This window comes from Cupressus sempervirens, chromosome 8 (genome assembly GCF_028749045.1).
Source record: "Cupressus sempervirens isolate cs-2001-9-10 chromosome 8, ASM2874904v1, whole genome shotgun sequence".
In the NCBI taxonomy this organism is placed as follows: domain Eukaryota; kingdom Viridiplantae; phylum Streptophyta; class Pinopsida; order Cupressales; family Cupressaceae; genus Cupressus; species Cupressus sempervirens.
The window spans coordinates 791945809-791971756 of NC_143125.1; positions in this window are offsets into that span (position 1 = coordinate 791945809).

Below are 25948 nucleotides of genomic sequence, written 5' to 3' on the forward strand. Positions count from 1 at the left end.
CTGACATGGAAATTACAGAGCACTTAGTTGTGGATGATCTGGTTGCTATTGGTGGTGAGTTGTGTGTTGCAGAGCATCTTGTTGTAAGTAATGAGATGGTTGATGTTGAGAGTTTGGTATGTGTTGATGGAGATCTTCATGTTGCTACTGATGTGGATTTTGTGGTTGATATGGAGTTCGTTGCTGCTGGTGTGGATTCACTAGTTGTTTTGGATGAGGATTTGATGTTGAAGCATTATGTTCAATTTTTTCCTGGGAGTGAGCATGCTAATTGGGTGGTTGAGATTTTGGTGTTTGATAGAATGATGTGGATGTGGATGATGTGCAGATTGGTTTTCTTATCCCTATTGGAGTGGAAGCCTTTGGTGAAGATGAAGTTGGTTGTTGCTCTTTCTTTGGGCATCAAAGTGTGGGACACACTTTTCTATTTACCTAGGGAGTCAGATGCAAGAGCATCTTGGATTTACTTGGTGACTACTTTGGAATTCATGGAGCTCGGCATGGTCTGGAAATTTGGTTCCTATTGCATCTCATGTAACTAATATTCTATAATGAGTTAGAGGATAAAAATTTTAGGGATAGAAGAGGGCCTAGATTTATAACTAGAATTTGAAGCTTGAGTTCTAATTCATCCGAGGCTAGGAGATATCACAATTTTACTAAGACATCAATTTTGGGAATTTAATTATTGTAGGAGGCCAACTTTGGCATTTAATTTATGTATTTGTATTTAATTTGTGTTTTGGACCGACCTATGACTTAGATTGGTATAAGGGTTGTGGGGAAGTTTTTAGGCATTATTCATCCATGGAGGAGAAATAGAGGAGCTTGGAAGAGCGAATTTTAAGAAGGGCTAGTAGCTGCGGTTTGGGAAATAAGGAGATTGCTTGGTGGGCTTGCGAGCAGAGGTTTAAATCTTCCTTGGAGGTTTCTACCAGAGTGTAATCTGGACTAGCTTGGGTTTGGATTAGATCTTGAGGGATCTTGCAAAACTGTTACTTGCTTTGTATTTGGCCGTAACTGAGAAGGCCTTACAGCCCAACACATTGCATGTAATCAGTTATATTTTATGAATATATTATTATGATTTGGTATCCGATCTTGCATTGCTACTTCTTGTTCTTGTGTTTCAGCTACGTGGTTTTATAGCAGGGGGCTAGGACATCTCCTTTGGAGATTCTCCTGCCTTGCATTGCGTCAACACACTTAGCCCAAACCATGAGCTTGGTGGAAACTGCCTCATAGTTTGCGATCTATCCACACACTCAAGAACTCTAGCTTTGATACCACTTGGTGAAGGGTGCTCTCCTTAATACCATAAACACATAACAAAAATAAAGAAACAACAACAATTACGAGAGCAAAATAAGGGCTTCTTATTATCATCACAAATGCAGAATTACATAATTCACAATAACAATATGCTAACCCACATGGGCACTTTCATTACAGTAATCAACAAGACAATGTTGCAAACTATTGTATGCGTGAATATGCGGCTTATGCTAACACACACACTTCAACATGGTCATTGTATGAAGATTCATCTCGGAATGAACATTGGATTGTTCATTCGTAAATTAGCCGGCAAGATGACCTGTTGCCTTCTATCTAAAGGGAATTGCTTGTTAGATATCCTCAGATTTGAGGTGTTTAAGCAACCAAACCCTCTAAGAATGAAGGATTTAAGAAATGAAATTAATCTATATGATTGTGCAGATTAATCTAGAATGAGAAATGCATTCTAATCTAGGGACAATTGAAACAAAACTAGATTAACCCATGCATATTAAGCTAAATGAATTTAAACTAAGAATGCAAGATGTATGCAAAAACATGAGCAAATGTGAGTATGAATTTCAACAACAATTCAATGCAAATTCTAATTGATCCTCTCCAAAAATGAAGAGATGAGGGTCTCTTAAATAGACTTTCCTGGAATCCATCAACGATTGAGATCGATTTCAATCAACGGTCAAGATTAAAGGTGAAGTTTAGTCATAAAGGAAGATTCCCAAATTAAAGGGAGTTAACTGATTTAATTTGAGTAGAATAAGGAGTTAACTAATTTAATTCCTTTTTGATCAATAGTGAACTAGAAATTTCCCTTTTTGAACTAAAGAGAGATTTTGGTGAGATATTTAATTTAATAAAATGAGATATGCTCTCATAATTACCTTTTCTATTTAATTAAATAATCCTTTAATTAATTAAAGACACTTTTCTTATTTAATTAAATAACTTCATTTAATTAATTAGGAATGGTTTCCCATTTAATTAAATAACTTTGTCTAATTAATTAGAAGTAAGTACTCCATTTAATTAAATAATTTCATTTAATTAATTAAAATAGGCATATTTATTAAATAAAATAAATTTAATTCCATAGTATATTAGCCTTCCGATATAATTTAATTTAATTAAAGCATAAATACTTAGTAATTAAATTAAATATTAATCAATAGGTTTAATGTGACTAATATGAGTAAATACTATAGGAATTAAATAATAAGCATGATGAATGCAGATTAGGGTTTTCTGCATTTGACAATTAAGTCAAGTAGCAAGTAGCTGAATAAGAATTTGCCTAATGGAATAGGACTTTAGGATTGATCAGAAATGGACCAGAATTGGTTGAGATTGCAATGAGCCAATTTTGGGGTATTACATTTTGCCCCTCTTTGAATGAATGTGCAAGCAACACGTTCAATTCAAAGAAAATCAGAAAGCATGATGCGAACATGAGATTGGTTCCAAAGTTGATTACACGAAGACCAATTGATAAGCTTTTAAGGATTATCTCTAGAATAGAGCTTAATCCCAAGGAATTCAAGTAGAGCACTTAGATACCTAAGATTGATAGTATTTAAAAGACTATCTCCAGAATGAAGTGTAATCTTTAAGGATCCAGACAAAACGTCTAGATACCTGAAATTGATAAACATTTAGAAGATTATCTCCAGAACGGAGTTTAATTTTCAAGGATCTAGATAGGACACCTAGATACCTAAAATTGAAAGCATTTAGAAGACTATCTCCAGAACGAAGCTTAACCTTCAAGGATCTAGATAGAACACCTAGATACCTAAGATCGATAAAAGATAACAAGGTCCAATCATGAGTCATAGAATCATCCCCAAAACGAGGCTTGATCCTCAAGAGTTGAGGTTTAGACTGTCCCAATAGTTGTCCATCAAACTCTAAGAAGAGCTGTTATAAGGTTGATCAATTGATGAAAAGATAAGATAGGTAGTAAAGATGCCAGATAGAAGGGAACAAGATGCCTCGAGTGATGAGATGCCCCAAGTGATAAGGACATAAGATGGGAACCAGATGCCCCAAGCAATAGGTATTTAATGATGTTTAATCATCTTGCTCCCTCAGGAGCGAAATTAAAAGATGACACACCAGCAATATGATTTGAAGCAGTATATCATGAGATATAAGAAAAATCTGAGATTCAGCATAATATAGAAGAGATCAGAATGATCGAAAGAAGATTTAGGGTTGATTTGAAATGATTGCGAAGTTGCAAAGACCAAGTTTGACCAAAAGTTGATCAGATTTAGCCATGGTTGACTTGGGTTGACTATTTCAAAAATGATTTTTGAAAATATGGAAAATGTAGAGATGAAAGGATTCTAAGAATCACAAAGTGTTAGAAAGATTTGGGCTACACAAGCGTTCGATTGCATCATGGCTTACTCACAGCTTACTCACAGCTTTGGTGGAGCATTTCCATTCGGAGATGAACACCTTCCACTTGTCGATGGGCGAGATGACCATCACTCCAGAGGACATTTGGAGGATTTTGGGAATTCCTTTTCACGGCACCTAGGTCATCTATGATACAGTGCCCCGAGTAGGGACAGAGGCATTATTTGTTGTGTTCGGGAGAGAGTTACCGAGGGGAAGAGCCATTAGCTAGGATGAGCTGATGCATACCTATGGACCGACACATAGGTTGGCATCCATGTTGGGTATATTTCTTAGCTACTTTTTATGTCTTGACAAAGGACAACATGGGTTGGAGTGCGGATGGGGTGCCATGCTTCGTAGGATGCTGGAGGCACCAGAGATCTTCGGGTGGGGTCAGTGCATGTTGGCCCACCTTTTCCATGAGATGCACGAGGTTTTCTTCCACAAGAAGAAGACCATGGTAGTGGGGGTATATGTTTTATAGATCTGGGCCTGGGAGCATTTTCCTGTATGTCGACTGATTTTTGAGTATGCTAGAGAGCCCATGGAGCCGTACATATGCAGATATCGAGGGCATATTACCCAAGTCCACCTGGGTAAGATTGAGCACTGGCAGACGCATCTTGATGACTTGGTGTTCGTTGTATGGCGACCCTGGAGAGAGACAAAGGATTGGGATGATGCTCCCAGAGAGCTGCCATGGATGTTTAGTTCTCGACCTCTGGTGGGTAGGACAACATTAGTTATAGAGAGATTTTCTATTTCACGAGTGTGGCAGAAGTATGGCCATCCCCAGGACATTTCACATGAGTACTGTGCCTATGCTAGGGTGCAGAAGGATGTTGAGCGGGGATGGCCTCCATGGATAGATCCAAGGCGATCCATGATAGATATCTGCAGTCTAGCTGCAGTTCAGTGAGACTACCTGCCAGAGGTAGTAGATGCAAGGATGATGTTTGCATATCAGGCATTTTTGATCAGCCATCCGTTTCCACGCTTCATAGATCCACTAGGGATGGCAGGGCAGGTACAGAGACAGGAGCCACAGCCGCCAGGTCAGCCACAAATTCTGCCATAGGTCCAGCACCAGGTATAGCAGATGCCTATTCCTCCACATTAGATGGGATCAGACCTAGGTGCCAGGGGTAGTGGGATAGGACACAGTCGGTGGAGGAGGCAAGGGACAAAGGAGCAGGCTTCTGAGTAGGAGGCTCCACAGCAGCAGGCACCACCACAGCCAGAGGCACCACCACAGTGGTAGGCACTAGAGATGCTCGATGAGGATATGCTAGATCAGCTGGCAGGTGGGGTGTAGGACATGGTATGGTGGTATTGTGAGCTGGTTCGTCAAGCCTCCCGATAGTTGGGAGAGTTACAGATTGCGATGGCAGTCAGGGATGCACAGTTGGTAGAGTGACAGCGGGACACTGATCTTTAGAGATAGCGCGCCGAGACTGCAGAGAAAAGATTAGAGCTGGCACAGGATGAGATCCGCTTCTAGTTAGCTTAGGCAGCGTATTACTATGCTACATATACTGGCGTCGTGCCAGATGAGACACTCTAGGTGCAGTGCTATTCTCAGTATGCACGAGAGTCTAGGGGTGCACGACCTCCTGCCAACCTAGATATGCCACCGCCGCCTCCACCACCTGCTGCCCCTGCTCCTCCTGCTCCTCCTAGAGGCGAGGGTTCGAGACAGAGTTAGATGCTCTGTGCCTGATCTTTGATTTTGATCCTTGGCTATGTATCGATTGGTCTGCCAGCACCACATGTATCATTTTTGATTGATTGCGCTCGAGTAGCACCCATTTTTGTACTGACCCATTCTTTTGATATATATACGAGATCTTAAGCCGAGTATTCCTGTGTACATCTCATTGTCTGTTTTGTTTTACTTTGATGTACATGAGATGTATGTTGCACTTAGATAGAATGCATCTGTATGAACTCACATCTCATGTGGTTTTGCGTGTTTTTGCTTGATAGTCACAAGTATTCCATTGAGAGCATGAATCGATGAACCAAATGCTTGTATAGCCGTGGAGGAATCTGATACATGTTGAGTATGAATAGAATGACCATCGAATTACATGCTTATGCAAATGAAGTATGTAATGCAAGACTGTTAAATGCAACCCTAGGTCTGGTTACCAAGCCTCAATATTTAATCATCATCGGATATAAAATAAAGCTCATATGTTATACAATTCCCACTGACATTGCAATCATGGAAATATGAATATAACATACGTTATTGGTTTGTCGAGATTAAATGTAAGCATTCGAGGTACAAGAAGCCAGAATGACCAAAACATTTGTCCCTTTTAATGTAGCAAGTTAACATAAGCATCATAGCATAAATGCTAGGATGACCTAAATGTTGCTTGCATGATAGGCACACTAAACACACAAGAGATCCCTCTTATGGTAAGTATTCAGTATTAATTATGTCCGCAACGACCCTTGCATTCGTAACCTGAGACAGAAGTGCGCTAGTTATACTCGCAGTGACCCGTACGTTCACTTCGCAGGATGAGTATCAATATTTACTATAGCATGAAGAGTTTACTCCAAAAAACAAGGAGAAGAATCAACATGATTGATGTATTTGTATAAAAGGAGTCGAGGTACACATGATCATCCAATACAAGATAGAGGCTCTTATAGTGGACACCCCTCTTATAGGAATATATCAACTTATTGGAACTAAACCACAAACAAAAAGCAAAGAAAAGATCATGCCCCCAGTCATTACTTCTCTAGTCGAAGATGACATCATCAGGTTGCTCGAGGAGATATGATAAAGCAAAAAAAAAGAAAACAAAGAAAAAGCTCAGCATATCCAAACAAGTATATCATTTTTGAGTTCATTTTTTTTTTGATGTCAATGTCAATGTCCAGAATACTTTTGAAAGAAATATCTTCAGTAGGGTGACAACAGTAGGCAGACGCAGTCAGAATGACTGATGACTGAGGTCAAAGAGGAATCTTCACGATGAAGAACCTAAGAAGGAATGAGCGATAGTAGGCAGACACAGCTAGGACGATTGGTGACTGACGCAAGAGAGATCTTCCATAAAGGAATTTGGAGACATAACCCAAGCAACAGTAGGCAGACACAGTTGAAAAAACCGGTGACTATTGGGAAAGAGATTCTATGAGGAGAATAGTGAAGAGAGTGTCACTGGCAATAGTAGGTAGACGCAGTGAGGACCACTGGTGATTGTCACGAAGGAGATTCTCTGAGGAGAATCTCAAAAATAGTGACACTAGCGATAGTAGGCAGACGCAGTGAGAACCACTGGTGATTGTCACAAAGGAGATTCTATGAGGAGAATCTCAAAAATAGTGACACTAGCGATAGTAGGCAGACGCAGTAAGAACCATTGGTGACTGTCATGAAGGTGCCTATTGCTAGATTTCCACCAGGGTAACAATTTTTTTAGGATTTTTTCTGATTTTTTAGATTTTTTTCAGGACATATAGATATGTACAAAGAGCTTGCTGAGATTAAATCAATTGTAAAACCGCTTCAGGTGGAGAGTGTTGATAGGCTCTTTAATCATTTCTCCTTCGGTTGTGGAAAGCTGATAGGTGCCAAATCCATATACTGTAGTGATGATGTACAGACCTAGCCAGTTTGGTTTGAACTTTCCCTTTTGCACTCGCTGTTGTTGATTCTTAGGGTTCTCTCTTAGGACGAGGTCACCTAGCTGGAAGTCACGTGGCCTAATCTTTTGATTGTAGCTTTGTGCCATTCTTTGTTGATATGCTCGTAGATGATCACATGCCACTTGTTGTCACTCACCTAGTAACACAAGCTCTTGAAGCTGAGCTATCCTGTAGTCATCATCAGTGATAAGGCCTTTCATGGAGATTCTTAAGGTAGGAATCTCAACCTCTATTGAAAGCACAACATCCGCCCAATACACGAATGCAAAAGGAGTCATGCCTATTGGAGTTCTAATACTTGTCCTATATGCCCATAGGGATGAGTTGATCTGGAGATGCTAGTCTCTCCCTGACTTACTGACTGTGCGATGAAGAATTTTGAGGATCACCTTATTGGATGCCTCAGCTTGGCCATTACCTTGGGGGTAAAAAATGGAAGACCAATGTTGTGTGATCTTGAATTTCTTGCACAATTCCTTGAGGTCTTTATTCTTGAACTGTCCTCCATTGTCAGTAATGATTGAGGATAGTACACCATATCTATAGATGATGTAGTTTGTGATGAAAAGCGCTACAATTTTTCCATCAGCAACTATGAGAGGGACTGCCTCTACCCATTTCGTGAAATAATCTATAGCCGTGATAATGAACTTATGTCCATTGGAAGAGGTTGGGTGAATCTACCCCACCAAGTCGAAGGCCCATTGTTGAAATGGCCATGTTGTAGTAGAGGGAATCAACTCTCTGGTTGGAGTGTCAATGAGATTCCTATGTAGTTGACACTGCTTACAAGACTTAGCATATTTAACAGTTTCTTGCTCCATTTTAGGCCAGTAGTAACCAGCACAAAGGAGTTCATGAGCTAGTGTCAGGCCATTGGAATGAGATCCGCAAATGCCTTCGTGAATGTCAATTAGTGCGCATTTGGACTTGTCAGGTTCTAAACACCTAAGGAGTGTTCCATTGAGACCTCTCCTATACAGATCATCAGCAATAATGACATAATGTGAAGCATTACGGATTAGGTAATGTTTCTCATTCTGAGTTAGACCTTCCAGAATGGTTTGATTACAAAGGTAGGAATAGATGTGATGGTAGCGGGATGATTCTTGTCCTATAATAAAATAGATCATCTTGGAATCAGGTGTTTCATAGGCTGGGTAGTGTAATGCTTCCACCAAGAACTCATGTCAAAGATCCTTTTGGCATTTGTAGCAGGGAGGCCAGAGTGGCCATGGCATCATCCGCTTTGTTATCTGTGCGTGGAACTTGTTGGAAAGTGATATGTGCAAAATACTTCATCAAGTCATCAACCATGCATTTGTAAGGAATTAGTTTCTCATCCTTTGTTTGATACACATCATTTACTTGGTTGATAACAAGCTGAGAGTCACCAAAGATGTCCAACTGATCTACTCTCCATTTAGTTGCAATTTTCATTCCATTGATCAAAGCTTCATATTCAGCAATGCTATTTGTACAAGGAAACATAATCTTGTATGCTTTGGGCAATGAGTATCTTTGTGGTGTAATGAAGAGTAATCCAACACCTGATCTTTGTTGTGTGAAGGACCCATTGAAGAACATAACCCATGTATGGTGTGTGAGTTTCAAAATTGACTCATCTGGGAAATCAATGTTCATTGGTAGAAGACTTTGTATGGATGCCTCAGCCAACTGGTCTGCAATTGCCTATCCCTTTATAGCTTTGTGTTCCACATATTGGATGTCAAACTCACTTAGTATCATGACCCATTTAGCCAATCTTCCTATGAGAGCTGCCTTACTAAGCAAGTACTTTAATGGATCTATTTTAGCCACAAGCTGTGTAGTGTGAAGCATGTAGTGTCTCAACTTCTGGGAAGCAAAGACAACTGCCAAGCAAGCTTTCTCAATAATGTTGTAGTTTTTCTCATAAGAGACCAATGTTCGGCTCAAGTAATAAATAGCTCTTTCTTTGTTGTCATTGTCTTCTTGAGCCAACAAGATTCCCAAACATGTTTCAGTGGCTGAAATGTATAAAAGCAAAGGCTTCCCTTGCATAGGAGGCATCAGGATTGGTGGATTGACAAGATATTGTTTGATCTGTGTTAAGCTTTGCTCACAATCCTGGCTCCAATTGAATTTCACACCCTTATGTAAGGTCTTTGTGAAGGGTTGTGATCTATCCGCCAATTGTGAAATAAACCTACAAATAGATTGAAGCCTTCCCTGTAGTCCTCTCATCTCACTGATGTTCTGAGGTGGTGGCATGTCCATTATTGCTTGTACTTTTTTTGGATCTACTTCAATTCCCTTTGCAAAAATAATATATCCCAACAATTTCTCTGATGTGACACCAAATGTGCATTTCTTAAGATTGAGCCAAAGACTGAATTTTTCCATACGATCTAAGATGAGACCCAAATCTTGTAGATGAGTATTTCATTTAGCATTTTTGACCAAGGTATCATCAATGTAGTCCTCCATGGTTCTATGCATCATGTCATGGAAAATTGTAGTAACAGCCCGTTGATATGTAGCACCAGCATTCTTTAAACCAAATAGCATCACATTCCAACAAAAGGTTCCCCATGCACATGTGAAAGCCATTTTCTCCCGATCTTCTGGCGCAATTTTTATCTGATTGTATCCAGAAAATCCATCCATAAGTGAGTACATCTCATATCTAGCCGTCATGTCAACAATCATATCAATATTAGGGAGCGAAAAGTCATCTTTAGGACATGCCAAGTTAAGATCATGAAAGTCTGTACAAACTCTGATAGATTTATCATGCTTGGAAATAGGAACAATATTGGATATCCATTCAGTATAATCAATTGCACGGATGAAATCAGCCTTCAGAAGTTTCTCCAATTCAGCTTTGACGAGCAATGCAACGTGAGGGTGCATTTTCTGAAGTTTATGTTTAACTGGTTTGATGCCTGGTGCTATGGACAAGTGATGCATGATAAGATTAGGATCCAATCCTGGCATGTCAGAATATGTCCAGAAAAAATTTATTTTCTTTTCCTTGAAAAAGGCAATGAATTGTTCCTTCTCTTCAGGTGACAGTGACTGTGCCAGATGTATCACATGAGGATGTTCTTCTGTGCCCAAGTTAATTGGCTGCATCAGCTCTATTAACACTGATGATCTCTCCTGAAGTGACTGGGAAGGACATGATATATCTCATCTGTGGGCGCCTCAGAGAGGTTTTCTCCCTTGGATACGTCTTTTGTTTTTACTTTTTTAGGATCTAACACTGCCACAATGTGGTTTTCACCATCAGACCTCTTGCATTTTTTCCTTTTAATTGTGTGACTGAGATATTTGATGTCAGCCTCAGTCATGTTGATACTCTTCTCATTTGTGGAAGATGTTATAGGTTCAATAGCGTTTAGGTAATAGGTGAGAGCGTAGTCATTCTGGAACGTGGGGACTTTGTTAGATGCATTGGGGTTCCAGTCTATAAGCTCGGGATGTACGAGTGAGAGAGTAGTGGCTAGTTCAATTGCATTCATAGTATAGTCATTAAGTGCATGGACCAACAATTTGAGACCTACAATGACCTCATCCATAGGTGTATTCAAATGCTTCGAAATACTAACGTCAAGAATTGACGACTCTAGGACACTAGTTGGATTAAAGCCTTGTGACATAACCCTAGATGTTTGATGCAGGAGCATCTTACATGGGAAAATTAAATTATTTTTTTAAAAAAAAAGAGGAGAAAAAAAAGAGAAAAAAAAAATTGTGGAGGAGAGAGAAAGTGATGAAAATAGAAGGAAAAATAGGAAAAAAGGAGAAAAGAGGAATTTCTATTTTCAAGGTGCATAGGTGGCATAAATAGAAAATAACAAAAATAGTTGTCATTCCATTAATCGAAGTGTGTAGGTGGCATTTTAGAAGTTTGTGGAAAGATCCTTAAATCATGTATTTAATATTTGTTGGGTGCTTAGTTGTATTTGGGGTGGGAATTTAATATTTATTTAAAGGTAGTTGTATTTACCTTTTATCCCACATTGGTTGTGTTTGTAATGTCTTGGGTTAGAAGTGCCTATTTAAGCAAGGCTTATTATCATTTGTAATCAAGTTGGAGAAATAGAAGTTCTTGCATTGTAAGCTCTTCAAATGTAATCTCTTCTAATGGATTTCAAGTATTAATGGATGCTTTATGAAGCATTTTTGTCATCTCTCTATCTCCATATTGTTGCATTTTTGGTTGTGAGTTTGCAAGGGTGGTGTTGGCCCTTCATCAACGTTTCACCCACTTTGATTCGATTTTCATAGACATGCACTTGGTCAATGTCTTTATCAATAGTAGCTTCTAAAAGATTGTCAAACTCATATTCATGAGAGTCAGTGCTACATGGTGAGAGACTATAGAACACCCCAATAGTGATAGGGACATATTCTCCTTCAACCTCTGGATTCTTACACAAATACTCAATACGGCATGACTGACTAGATTCTCCCTTTTTTGAATGATATTTGAGTTGCTCAGTATCGTCCTCAAAAGAATCACTAGTATTATCCATAGTGCTAACATGTGGCACAAATTCATCTGGCTCAGCAAAGAATTTAGCAAGATCATAAGGAATAGGATGAGGGTAGGAATCCTCATCATTCGATTCTTCCTCTTGAGTATCTAACTCAGCTTGTGACTCATTTTCATATGAACTCTTAGGTTTGGAGATGAATTGATTTGATCCCAAATGGAAAGGGACCTTCTTAAAGCCTAGGCCAGTTGTATCACTGTTGCTTCGAGCTTTTGCTTTGATAGGATCAATTAGGCCATTATTATTGCACCCAATAGGGCAAGTTCCCTTGTAACCAAAACACTTCATAAGCTTAAGACAAGGTCCATATTTCTTAGGAGTGATTTCTCGAGCTTGTTCTGTTAGGTCCACTAGAGCCTCTTCTTTGTAAAGCCATGCAACAATGGCTCTATTTTCACTTTCATCTTCTATGGGAACTATAGCCTTGACAAAAGAGCCATTAAACTTGGTTTGAGGTATCAGCATGAACGACTTCTTTGCCTCTGAGGGTCTCCCAAAATGTCGAGGGGATTCTGGGAGAGACGTTAATGATAGCACTGGTTCAATGTGGTACTCTCCTATACTAGTTTCTTTCAATTTGAATGACTACTCAATTTGTTTCAACTTATTCTCGTGACAATCAGTGGACTCACAGTTAGTAGGGATGAAAGAATCAACAGCTTTGAGCATATTGCAGGTGTAGCTAGTAGTGGCATGAATAGTAACTTCGGAGCCATGAAATGGGAATTTGATGCATTGGTGGTATGTGGATGGCACAACACGCATCTCATGTATCCATGGCCATCCCAACAGAATGTTGTAGGCTAAGGGAACGTCAAGCACCTGACAGGTGACATCCCTTTCGACAGGACCAATGCGAATTGGTAAAACCACAAGACCTAGTGACTTTCATTCCACTTCATCATATGCTTTAATAGTGATCTTTCATCGAGGATCAACAGAGTCCTCAGAATAATCTATTTGTCTAAGTAGAGCAATAGAGACAATATTTAGGCTAGTGCCATTGTCAATGAGTACCCGACGAACACAAGTCTGGTGGATCATAACCTCATTATGTAGAGGCTGATTGTGTGGGTGATTCAGCGAGTTGTCATCCTCCTCGGAGAAGGTCATAAGATAAGGTGAGGTCAAGTGACCTACCATAGATTGAAATCGCTCAAGATCAAGATCTTGAGGAATGTTTGCCTCAGTGAGGGCTTTGTCCAGAATTTTCCTATGAGCAGGCAAGATTTTAAGCAGCTCAAAGATGAAAATCTGAGCATTAGTTCATTTCAACTGATTGAGAACACTATAATTAGTTGCAGTCAAGTTCATTGTGTGTTTTGCACCTTTACCAGATGTACCAACAAGGGCTTTGTCTTTGTGTTGTTCAAGATTTGAAATAGGAGGTGCAGGGCCTTTGAGCACCAACTTCGCATGAGAGCAAGTAACAATGTTAGCACAGTGTTGTGAAGATGCTTTATCCATCTTATTGGAAGTAGGGCCTCTCAAGACAAATGGTGTCTTGGGTTTGTCGTTATCTTGCTTCCCCTTTATGGTAATAACGTCACAGTATTCAGAATCTACAGGTTCAACCATGTGAATGACATTGCCATCATTGGGATATGTATAGTTGACCTTATTGTAGGGTTCTGGTTTCGAAGTCACTCCTTTTTCATAAGCTAGGAAAGGCTCTTTGAATGCCTTGTGGTCTGAGTTTTTGTTATGTCCATCTACCACAAGATCACCAACATCAATCATGTCCTAGAATTTATGATGCAAGTTTATACAGTTGCTGGTTTTGTGTCCCTTGTTTTGGTGATACTCACAAAATGAGGTCCATTCCACCATGGTGGACGTGGTTGTGGATCATAGGGACGAGGGTTATCCATTAGTGAGATAAGCTTGTGTTGTAGCAATGTTTTGTAAACCACATCCAAAGGTTCTCCCAAAGGCGTATACTCTCGCTTGGGTCGTGTTGTCCATGAGTTTCTCGGTTTGTTCCCATATGCTTTATTGTCAGGGGGAGGCTTCTCAGCATTTTTGGCTGCTTTGAGGCAATCTGTGAGATCAAATGCCATTTTAGCAGGTTTGGGTGTGACATTGTCAACAACCCCATCATGTACAATTTCTCGGTTCTTGTTGACATGTTTGGTTTTATCCCTGTTGGAAGTGGAACCTTGTTTTGTGTCTCTCTAAAGAGTGAGCTCACCTTTCTTGACCATAAATTCTTTGATATGGATAGCCTGTGTAATCATGTCTTCAAAGGTACGTGGACCTTGTAGTTGGACTCTATACCCGAAATCAGGTAAGAGATTATTCGTGAAAATGTCAAGCTTCTCCGTTTCTGGGATTTTACAAGAATACTTAGTGCATAATTGTCTCCGTCGTTGAAGGAAAGTGAGAAAAGGCTCACCAACCTTCTGTTTAAGGTTTCATAGATCTTGAATATTTACATGATGTTGAATGTTATGAGAATATTGCTGAAAAAATGAATTGGAAATTTTTTCAAACATCTTGATACCAAGAGGTAAATGTGAGAACCACTCCAAAGCCTTACCACCTAGGCTTCTAGGGAATAAACGCATGAGGTATGTTTGATTATGTATAAACTCCATAGACAAAGCACCAAATTCTTGCAAGTGATCTTGGGGATTAGTAGTACCAAAGTACTTGTCATATTTGGGTAGTTCTACACCTCGTGGGAAAGGCGGCATGTTTATGCTTTTGTCAAATGGAAATGAACAAAGAGCGTCCAATGCGTATTTCTTTGTGGGTTTCTCCTTCTCATGCATCATCTGAGCCAACTGGTCTTGCATAATTTTCAATTGTTTTTGGATTTTGGAGGTATCAGTTTCTTCGTCAATTTTGACAATGGTTTCTACATTGAAATGAGAAGGTAACTTTGCTCCCTCTTGGGCAAGTTTGAGAAAGCATTTTTCTTTCTCTTCGTTGATTAGGATTCCCATGACCTTCTGAAAGTTTTTGTCTCTTCGACATTTTTCTATGTGTTCAGGGAGGATTTCCACCTCTTCCTGTTCCTCATCAGTGTCATATTCTTTCTCTTTCTCTTTGTCATCCCTAGGTGGTTCTTGATATTGACTATGACTACCATGTTCAGGTTTACGATTAGTCATTATAGGAACGTGTTCAGTTTCATTGTTTTATTTTTCAAAAGGATCTCTAGAGAAAGGATCATACATTGTGTTTGGGAATGTAGGACCTCTACCTGTCTCAGTATCCTCTTGGTAAAAAGGATTCCTAATTTGTTGCAAATTGAAAAATGTTCGTTGAACTCGAGATGACCTAGCAGGTGAGGAAGACCGTGAAGATGCCTCACTAGCCAAACTGGATACAAATTGCATAACGAAAGGTAAGCGACCTCTACCGCGATTACGACCCCTAGACGTTATCAGGATAAAACACGTTGCCACTTCTGGTTGTGACAGTCATAGGCAAGGACAAGAAGCTAGAACCTGGACAAGGACTACACTAAGATTGAGTCTCAAAAAGAACAAGATAATAGTAAGAATGTTGTTCACTAAGGCACAAATGGTCTGATTTAAAGGCTAGAATAGCCAGAGATTATGACCAATGTGACACAAAGTATGACAAGCATTAAGACAAAGACCAAAAAAATTACTTATGAGATGAGACTAGTCAAGGTGTAAGACACAAGTCTTCAGCTAAGCGAAGTGTCACTATTTTAGGACTATTTACAAATAGAGAGTGATAAGCAGACGTAGAAAAGGATAGAATGCAGGCCGTAAATAGCTAAAATAGAGCCAAATTAGCAATGCTGACATAATATCTCACGTGAAAAACCTTTACAGGTCACGTGAAGAAGTTTTACAGGCCGTGCGAAGAAGTTTTCCATGTCGCACGAAGGTCAGTGACAGTAGTTTAATTTCACGCGAAGAAGTTCACAGGTCTGTGTGAAGACTCATAACAACAATTTAATTTTGCACAAGAACAAAATGATTTCGCGTGAGGACCAGATGATTTCACACGAGACCAAAATGATTTCGTGCGAGAAGGCAGACCAATTTTACAACAACAACTAATTTTGACAAATTTTGATCGTTTCAATAACCAGGCAGATAAACAAGCACATAGAACAACAAGTAGGTGATTTCAAGCACGTCTGAATACAATGAGCAAGGGAAAAAGCAACCTTGTGCATGAACAATCAAGTGACTTAGTTTGTGCTAATCCCTAGGAGAGCTATTTGTGTATGTTTTCAAAGAGTTTTACAATCATTGCACACATTCCTAGAAAATGAAAAGTTTGGCCTCTCTAAGGTTTTTAGTAATGTTTTGACTCTGCAACTTTTATGACTCACAGAGGTGACCTCCAATCCCGGTGCATCAAGGTTTTAACACAGTCCGAGAACTTAATCTTCAAGAGATGCTGGGGAGATCTGACAACCCACAATGAACCACACCTACGGAGATTTCTTCCACAAGGACATTTGTATAGCGATTGTCACTACCACGTCAAAAATGGCTATTACCACTCGAGGTTCCGTCAACGCAATTTTCCCTGTAGAGGGATTGTTTGCTATGGTTAACCCTCTCTAAAGGTGACCAACTCACAATAGTGTACCACAAGGGGACTTAGCTTCCAGATTCAAGGTTTTGACACCTTTTCACTTTTAGCCCAATCAAAGCAAGCAGATTAATTTGACACGCTAAACTAAGATTATCTCTTAAAGATCTATGATATCAACTCCTAGTGATCTATCAACCTCTCTGGAGAAAGGATGTCTCAATCAACAAGTTGAAGATTCATCTATCTGTGAGATGCTCAAAGTATCCTCCCCACCTACAAGGAATCCGTCATAGAGAGGAGTTTCACTAGGAACCCACTCTCTCAAGATTCACGAATAGTGTTCATGGGGGTCTAATTACTATATGTGTACAGATGTTAACTCCCAAAAGAAAATCTATCCAAAAGTAGTCAAAGAGCACAAGGTGGTACACTTAATGCTTTAACTAATGCGAGGTGAGTCCAAAGATGTGGAACATTTAACCCCTCACACAAGCCAAAACGAGTCCACAACTCAGAAACTAGTGAGTTCTAGAAAGCACAAAAGGGTTGCCTAGTGGAGCATTTAACGCTTCTTTCCTGTAGACCCCTCCCCTTTAACTTGGTGCTGATCTTGCAACCACAGGGTGAAACAAGGGGCTGGTGGATTAGCAAGTCCAATAACCCAAGATAGCTAATTAGATCTATCACTAGTAACTAAGCCTGCTAGATGAAACTAATAGAGATCACAACCTAGTATCAAATTATGCATGTGTTGTAAAATGAGAACATGGAAGGAAACACACACAAGCTTGACATGAGAGATGTTCATTTTAGCTCCAAATGAAGTGTTATCAGTCAAAGAGAATTACCTGGTAATCCTCGCAACACACTTAGTAGATGTTTTACCTATTTTTAGCAACTTTATCACGCTTTTCCAATTATCTCACAAACTATTGTTATGTTGTTCCAAAAAAATCAAAAAACATAAAAAAACCAGAAATAATGAGCAGTTAGCAGAAAAACTAGAAAATATGAAAATTAATGCAAAAAAATAGCATCTATCAACAGAGTCTTGCATGAAATTCCTGACAGTTCGGGTGAAGAATTTTTATGACCCGCGTGAAATTATATTTAGCCCGCGCGAAGAAATAGGTGTCACGCAAATTTTTGTGCACTCAGGTGATTTCTTGCACGATACGAAAAGAATCTTGACGTGAAGATTTTGGATCCTCACGCAAAAATAAACAGTCTCGCGCGAAGATTCTTGAATCTGTACAGAACAGTACAGACAGAGAACTAAAAAATGATTAAAAAAATGCAGAAAGAGGCCAAAAAAATTGATTTTCCCTGCCCCATGGTGGGCGCCAGAAATGTATGTGTGAATATGCAGCCTATGCTAAAACACACACTTCAACATGGTCATTGTATGCAGATTCATCCTGGAATGAACATTGGATTGTTCATCCGAAAATTAGTTGGCAAGACGATCTGTTGCCTTCTATCTAAAGGGAATTGCTTGTTAGATATCCTCAGATTTGAGGTGTTTAAGCAACCAGAACCTCTAAGAACAAAGGATTTAAGAAATGAAATTAATCTATATGATTGTGCAAATTAATCTAGAATGAGAAATGCATTCTAATCTAGGGACAATTGAAACAAAACTAGATTAACCCATGCATATTAAGCTAAATGAATTTAAACTAAGAACGCAAGATGTATGCAAAAACATGAGCAAATGTGAGTATGAATTTCAACAGCAATTCAATGCAAATTCTAATTCATCCTCTCCCAAAATGAAGAGATGAGGGTCTCTTAAATAGACTTTCCTGGAATCCATCAACGGTTGAGATTGATTTCAATCAATGGTCAAGATTAAAGGTGAAGTTCAATCATAAAGGAAGATTCCCAAATTAAAGGGAGTTAACTAATTTAATTTGAGTAGAATAAGGAGTTAACTGATTTAATTCCTTTTTGATCAATAGTGAATTGGAAATTTCCCTTTTTGAACTGAAGAGAGATTTTGGTGAGATATTTAATTTAATAAAATGAGATATGCTCTCATAATTACCTTTTCTATTTAATTAAATAATCCTTTAATTAATTAGAGACACTTTTCTTATTTAATTAAATAACTTCATTTAATTAATTAGGATTGGTTTTCCATTTAATTAAATAACTTTGTTTAATTAATTAAAAGTAAGTACTCCATTTAATTAAATAATTTCATTTAATTAATTAAAATAGGCATATTTATTAAATTAAATAAACTTAATTACATAGTACATTAGCCTTAGGATATAATTTAATTTAATTAAAGAATAAATACTTAGTAATTAAATTAAATATTAATCAATAAGTTTAATGTGACTAATATGAGTAAATACTATAGGAATTAAATAATAAGCATGATGAATGCAGATTAGGGTTTTCTGCATCTGACAATTAAGTCAAGTAGCGAGTAGCTGAATAAGAATTTGCCTAATGGAATAGGACTTTAGGATTGATCAGAAATAGACCAAAATTGGTTGAGATGGCAATGAGCCAATTTTAGGGTATTACAACTATCACCCAGAGTTGTCCTAGACAATGTTCAGGCCTTTCTTAAATAGACAATTTTATGTTGCTTAGGAAGGTATTAAACACTCAAAATTAATACCTAGGGCTGACATAACCCTAACAATACATATAGAGTCAACCAAATACATCTTTGACATTTATTTTAGGAATTTCAAGTAGCCCAACTTTGGAAGGCCATAACTCTCAAACTGTTGCTCTGATTGGCTATTATAACCACTTTTTGAAAACACCAACTCTTGATCTATAGGTTTAGAACAACACAAGCACCCTTTGTTAAATTTTTGGACCTCATCTGAGGCCTCTAAGGCCTTCAAAAATGAGTTCAAATATTTTCTCCAAAATTATCCACTAAAAATCCGCAATAACTTCTTTGATACTTAAGTTGGAGCAACGAAATTTTTACGATAGGCTTATATTTCTAAAATGAACCTTCATGTAGAAAATTAGAACATTCCGAGCTTGTATGACAAACTTACAAAAAATATTAAGCTCCCAAATATAGTAACCCCCCTATCTACTAGTCTTGATGAAAATAGAAAAGACTGAAAATAAAAATATTTTTGGGTGATGCAAGATTGCTCTCACACCTAAGATGCTCCTGCATCAAATTTTTTTTAAATGTATTTTTCATTGCTACCAAGCAAATATATGCAAATGATCATGTTTTTCTCTAATTTTGTAATATGTTATAGTTGACATGTATATCTAGTGGACAATTTTTTTTTTTTGATTTTTGATGTAGATGTTTTAAGTTATAAGTGTTCAAAGTCGAACTTATTAGAAATTGGTAGTATTTCTTTCTCGCCAAAATTTTCCTATCAAATCTACATATTTTTGTAAACACATTACGTATTCTTGAAGAGGACCCTCTCCTCTAGAGGTACATATAAATATTTAATTTTTTGAACATGATTTACTATTTTTTTCCTTTTTTGAAGTGACATCTTCTTGAATCTTAAAAATACCGACTTGTAATATTTTAAAAGTATACCATATTATAACCACTCAAAACACCATAAATTTATATGACCATAATCTTGACTCCGTGATCTAGAAAGGGGATTTTTTATTTTTTTAATAAAATTCAAAATTTATGGAGAAATTAGCCTTAGAAGTGAGAAGTTTTTAAAAACTCTACTTTTTGCTTGTGTGGCTGCCACATAGACGGTTTCGGCCCAAAGGGCTTCGGTTGAAACCCATGGTGACTTTTTATACCCACTTACATGACCTCATATAAGAGAAACACTTTTCTTCATAAATTTTCAAATAACTATTTTAGTCGAAGTGTTACGGCCAAAATCATTTTGACCATAACCATTTTTCCACCTTCATGCCACATCGATGCCACTTGGCACCACATGGGTTCATCCCTAACATTTTCGGTTATAACCATTATGTTCATAACTATTTCAGTCATAACCCTCCAATATATCCCAAATGGTCACACATGTTTGCGCTTTTACCTTGGATTTCTCATAGAACTTTTGGATTGAATGAATGACCAAATGAAGTGAGTAAACCTTCTGTTCTAGAAATTTCAGGATCAAAATCAAAAGGTTTGAGTGTATTGGTAGGGAAACAAATGAAAAACCTCAAAATGGACCTAGGATCTCGAGGCAAAATACCTCAATTTGAGGTTGATCTTGACATCAACCTCAACCTCAACCCAATAGATCTCCTACACTGGGATGCCTTTGGGATCTTGGGGATAGAGAAGAAACTATAAAAATGGATAGAAATTCAAGGAACATGAAAACATTTGAGCATAAATGTGTTTATATTCTAGAAAATCTCTAAGATGGAGCCTAAGAAGTCATTGAGTTTTCAAATTAGTAGGTGCTAACTCTTAAGACACTACATTTTTTTTTAAAAAAAAAATGTGTAAGAGAGTGATAAAAATAGATAATATATGAAATATAATTTCACTATTATACAATTAAACTAAATATTCATTAGCCTAATTATCTACATTCATCAATTATATATATAGTTCTAGGACACTATATCAATTAAGGAAATGCATTGACTATTTCAATAAAGAATAGCATAAGATAATGGATTAAGTATGTATGCTGAGAAAGTTTTATTCATTGCTTAAATAACAAGAAATACTAAGATATTTTTTATAATTTAAAAAAAAAGTGAGATCTTTAATATTAAAATAAATTAATAGTTTCTTAAATGATCTTCTAGTCAAATTTGAATGGGAGCCATGGGAATTTATACATGTCTTCTAGAACGCTACATAGATTGAAGAAAGCGATCGAACATTTCAAAGAAGGGATAGCATTAGGCATTGGATTAAGTACTATGTTGACACAATTTGTTCAATAGTTAAATAAAAAGAAACACCACTATTTATTTTAAAGATATATTTTGTTATTTTGTTTAAAAAAAGTAAGAAAGAGTGATACAATTTTTTTTAACAGAATTATATACAAGAGTTTATATATTATTCAAGTATTCTCCACTTAAATTAATCATATGCATTAGATACAACTCTATATCCTTCACTATCTAACAAATTCAATAATGATTAATTGTTCTAATCATTTATCCTCACCTATTCTAGAATGTTATTATAAATAAGAAAATAGATAACCACTTGAAAGTAGAAATCATATAAGATAACGGTTTAAGCACATATATTGACCTAATATCTTTTATAAGCTAAGTAGTAAATATGCAAAGATTCCTTAGTATATTTTTTAATCTCATATGATAGTATATATAAGCTTATACATTGTTATGAAACTCTCTCATCTTGATACAACAATGGAAAAACACTTTGGTGGTCTAATGCTCTCTTTTCTTTGTATCCTTGTCTTTGGTCCTTAGTTATTCTGTTGTAATCAAATTTGTATGAGAGCTATGTGAAGATATCTATTTAGTTTCCAACTACATTTTCTTGTTCTATAATATAATCCACAACATAGTCATATTAGCTAAAGTAATCTTGTCAATGCACATATTTACCTCTCTCATATTTTCTTTCATGAACCTTTTCCTTGAAATTATGAAGCTTGGTATTATTTTTGATATTAAAAAGAAACCAAAACTAAGGGGATTACCCATCAATACAAACAAGAGGTAGAGCCTCTAACAACAAAAGCTTGATATTGTTTATCTTGATTATAAACACTTTTAAATAAATTAATCCCAATAAAAGTTTCCAAATGTTTCTTTACTTAATAACTTTTCATGATATTAGAAGCAATCTAGTTTTTGATATTATTAACCAATATATTGCTATCATACTTAGTGAGAAGTTATTTACCTCTAGTCTAACTTCACGCTGGTCCACTAGTTAGTGACAACTACAACTTAACTAGCTAGGATTTAAGTAAAAATAATGAAGAAAAACATAGCATCACATAACATAAGTATTTATCTATGGAAACTTGGCTAGGGTGTAGAAAGCCGTGGTGCGTGAGATGATCCTCTCAAAGTTTGTAATCTCCTAAAGTGCACCCAGTCAAGAGCTTATCTTTGTTGGAAGATTATAAAGATATTGTTAAGTGTCAACCGGTTAAGGGGTTTAGATAAGATCTATGAAAGTCTTTCCTAGTTAAGAGCATCTTGGTTAAAGGACTTCTAAACACAAACTAATGTGTCACCCTATTAGGGGATTTAATACAAAGGACTTGTTAAAGTTTGCAGTAGATGAGATTTTTCTTGTTGTAGTGATTAGAGAACAACACAAGGAATGATCTAATCATAATGACTACTATACTTAGCTTGTATATAGATCTATTCGATTATCCTCTTACCTATATGTGACTTTTCTCTACTCTCCCTTGGCTCTACAACTCATACATGATCTCTTATGTGCTTTTCTCTACTAACCATTGCATGCTTCATCACTTCTGTTGATCAAGAATTTTGAACTCCATAACATACTCTCTTTTACACTTTGTTTGTGACTTTCCAATGTCACACTTCTCACTTTGATATTACACTCAACTCAACTATATGGAACTTTTTCTATTTACTTTGAAATCTAACCTTTTCCCTTGAAGCAACATTCTCTTATATACACTTTACATGCTCTACTTTGAAACCCTAATCTATGAATTCAAATTTTGAAGCTTGTTTTTCGATTACTGTCATGCACCATTCTTTTCAGATGTACCATGTACAAACAAAAATCACAGATGCTCTCTCACCCCAATAGGTTTCTTTGCTAAAAAGAATTGAAAATTTTAATTCTCTCATCTATCCATGATGTGATAACACCATCACCATTAAACACAATGATGAGTGCATTCTAGCTTCTTTGTGATGTGTTAGTCACATGTATCTTTCCCTTGGATTCCCCTCGATGTTTATGGCTTAACCTCTCTTCATGCCTATTAGTCACATCACCTTGATTGCATACTTGACATCATTCTACATATTCTTTCTCACTTAGCATGATTCTGTCTAAGTGGTTGTCCTTTGTTATTACTTTTTGGCTTGTCCTTCTCATTCCTCTAGTAACACTTGTGAACTAGAGTCACACATATGTGCTCAGTATGCCTCATCAATCTTGGCTTCATACTAGTCGATATTCCATCTTCACCTTGACATCAATGAAAACTTAGGCATAAATGAGTACATTAGCAAATCCACTGATTAGTCCTTAGACTTGAAACATTTATGCCAATGAACAAGTTTACTAGACCAAAACTAGGCGATTACAATTAGTAGTACAATCTTGATTATAGTTGTAAAAATAAAATTATTATAACATATTATAAAATTTGATTATGTTATTAAGAAGATAGTTAACTCACTTCTCAAAGTCAATCGATAATATATACCTCTCTTTCAATACTCCTTTTTGTTCCACCCTAAACATTACATACAAATGTCCAATAGAGAAGCTTACAGTTACAATTTATTTAAAAACTGAAAAGTTGTCTTTTAAATTAGATTCCAAATTTTGGCTCTATTAAAGGATTAGAACTTCTAAGATAAATGATGCAGGAGCATCCTTAATGTAAGGGCAATTTTGAATTACTTAAATATATCTCTACTTTATCTTTTTCAATAAGAACTATCTCAGAATAGAGTTGATATTTCTAGAAGCTTGCTATTTTTAATGAGTTGGTCATTTGAGCTCAAAATGTTATAATTTTTTCCTAGAGGTTCACTTTGGATATATCAGATCACTGGTATAGTTTCATTGCAAGATCATATCATTTTTGAAGATATCAAATTATTTTGCTATTAGTAGTAGGGTATAAAATCTTTGAACTCAATTTTGAAGGCTCTAGAGGCTCTGAAAAAGGGGTCAAACTTTGGCTGATTGGAACTTACACGAGTCATCATTGCAGAGCAATTTGAGTCATTTCCAAAATGGGGTCATGATAGCCAATCCGAGAAAGTGACAATGAGTTATGGTCTCCTGAAGTTGCAACACCTAAAATGGATGAAAAATGAAATTTCTTCAAAATTTCTTTTGAGTTATGAGAGTTGTTGGGGCATACTCTAATGTAATAAAATACAAATACTAATATCTTATGGTTGGTTAGCCTAAAATTGTATGGTTAAAATTTCTAAAACCTTCTTGGGCAGCTACAAATTGCCTATATAAGGAATGCTTGTAGGATTGTCAAGGACAATTTTGGGGTGATCTATATGGTGACTCTAGCTTACAAAATATTGTAAGGAAAATGTCCATGTCATTTTGCATGCCATATTTCTAAATATTATAATTTTATTTTTAGGAGATAATAAGAAGCCAATCTCTTATTCTTGTTACTTATTGTAATTTATCTATTTTGTTATAATATTTGTATTAATGAGAAAAGTACTCTTCATCAATAAATCATACAATTTTTAATTTAATTTATGTAAAAATTTAATTTTATATGATTATAATATATATTAAATGAACTTTCTTAATACTTTATATAACTACTTTTATAATAAAAAAATTATTCTACCTTAAACAAATACGTCACTCTTAATAAACCACACCCAAACATTTAAAAAAACTTACTATAACAACATATTTAGAAACTTAGTATTTCATTTTTTAAAGGACATATTTTAAAATTTAACTCTATTATAATGTTACAACTTCTTATATTAATCACATGATTTTTTATTTAACTTGTCTACACTTAAAATAACATTTTAAAAATATAATCCTTACTTATATTAAATATATCCTCTTAATAATCTATACAACCACCTTTTAGACAAAGTATTTCTCTACCTAAAATATTCCATCCACCACAACTTTACAAACTAGACAATATATTATATAACATTAAAGAATCAAGATGCTCTACTGAAAAAAAAAAACCCAACCCACAAGAAAAGACATATAATTATCACCTAAACTTCTCTCTCTTGTCCATGCCATTGCAAATGAGACCACACATAAATCTTTAAGAATAGAATGAAGGTTTGTTAAAAACAAGAACACCAAGGAATTTTTTTATTGAATAAAGCTAAAGAATAATTTGCCAAGGAATTATGTAGACAAACAAAATGGGGGAATGGTCGTCATTTTCCACCTACCAAGACAATCAAACATACCTATCCTTGAGCATATAGTGGGTGGCTTAGATCCAATCCTTAAAACGTTTTTATTCATTTAATTAATTTCTAATATCTCTAAAAGTTTTTATTCATTTAATTAATTTCTAATTTCTTTATATTATCTGTCCCCTCAATGTTTTGTTAAACATAAGCGTGCATGACATACCACCTTATTTTTGTATATATATCTAGGGCAAATTTACAAAAAGTTGTGGAGCCCATGACGACTTCCTAATGTTGTTCTACATTGTCCCATAAAGATAAGACATTTGCTCATTATACGGATAGAATTCAATATACAAGGACTCAAAAAGTAAAACTATGGAGAATGAAGTTTAAACTATGTTTAAAATATCTTGTCTATTGCCAATCAACTTTTTGTTGATGTGATAAGAGGCCCACGGTTGTTTCTA